The 626-nt window shown below is 69.3% G+C and overlaps 1 protein-coding gene across 4 annotated transcripts in view; it reads left to right on the top strand.

The window, feature by feature from the left end:
• The first annotated feature begins 287 nt into the window (after positions 1–287).
• Positions 288–626, top strand: part of ITPRIPL1 (ITPRIP like 1) — a 4,978-nt gene continuing 4,639 nt past the window's right edge. For all 4 annotated transcript variants that reach the window (XR_013337417.1, XR_013337416.1, XR_013337415.1 and 1 more), the window contains exon 1: positions 288–492. The gene's annotated coding sequence lies outside the window, so the exon portion shown is untranslated. The remainder of the gene's footprint in view (positions 493–626) is intronic.

The following is a 626-nucleotide window of genomic DNA, read 5'->3' as shown; positions in this document are numbered from 1 at the left end:
ACCCAGCTGCGTGAAGCCGGCAGCCGGCACTGCAGTCGCCCCTGGCACCACCCCCAACGGCGTGCGCGCCCCACCTCTGCGAGTCCGAGACCGCAACCCCTCCGCTCCGCACACGACTCCGCGGGTGCCGGGGCAGCGGACAGAAAGCGAGCGTAGGCGACCTGGGCCACCGGGGCCCCAGGGCGGTGCTCCCGCTGCGCGCGGGGCGGTGGGGTTGGGGTGGGAGGAGCTTGGGCGGGGCGGAGCCTGGACGGCGGGATCCGCGGTGCGGGGCCGACGCCCACGGAGCGGCGCGCGGCGCGGTGGGGTCTCCCAGGCGGGCCGCGCACTGGCCCTCGGACCTTCGGACAGGATGGTGCGTTCCTCGGGAGAAGAGAGTGGGGCTACTCCCCCGGGCGGCCCTGATGAGGCACCCGGAGCACCCACGCCGCCGGGAAAAAGTCAGTCAGGCCGCACTGTCTCTTTAAGACCGTGTTCGAGCTAACACCGACGGTGAGTAACCTGGCCCCAGGTCCTGGGAGAAACCCCCAGAAGGGTTGGCGCATGGGAATAGAGATTTCTGGGCGTGCAATTTGGGGAAGTTATGAATGGGAGTGGGTACCCTGCTTTGAACCACAGCTATTCTA

This window comes from Crocuta crocuta, unplaced genomic scaffold, assembly GCF_008692635.1.
Source record: "Crocuta crocuta isolate KB4526 unplaced genomic scaffold, BGI_CrCroc_1.0 scaffold67, whole genome shotgun sequence".
Lineage (NCBI taxonomy): Eukaryota > Metazoa > Chordata > Mammalia > Carnivora > Hyaenidae > Crocuta > Crocuta crocuta.
The sequence above is the reverse complement of the archived record's forward strand: the minus strand, read 5'-3'. Positions and strand labels throughout refer to the sequence as shown.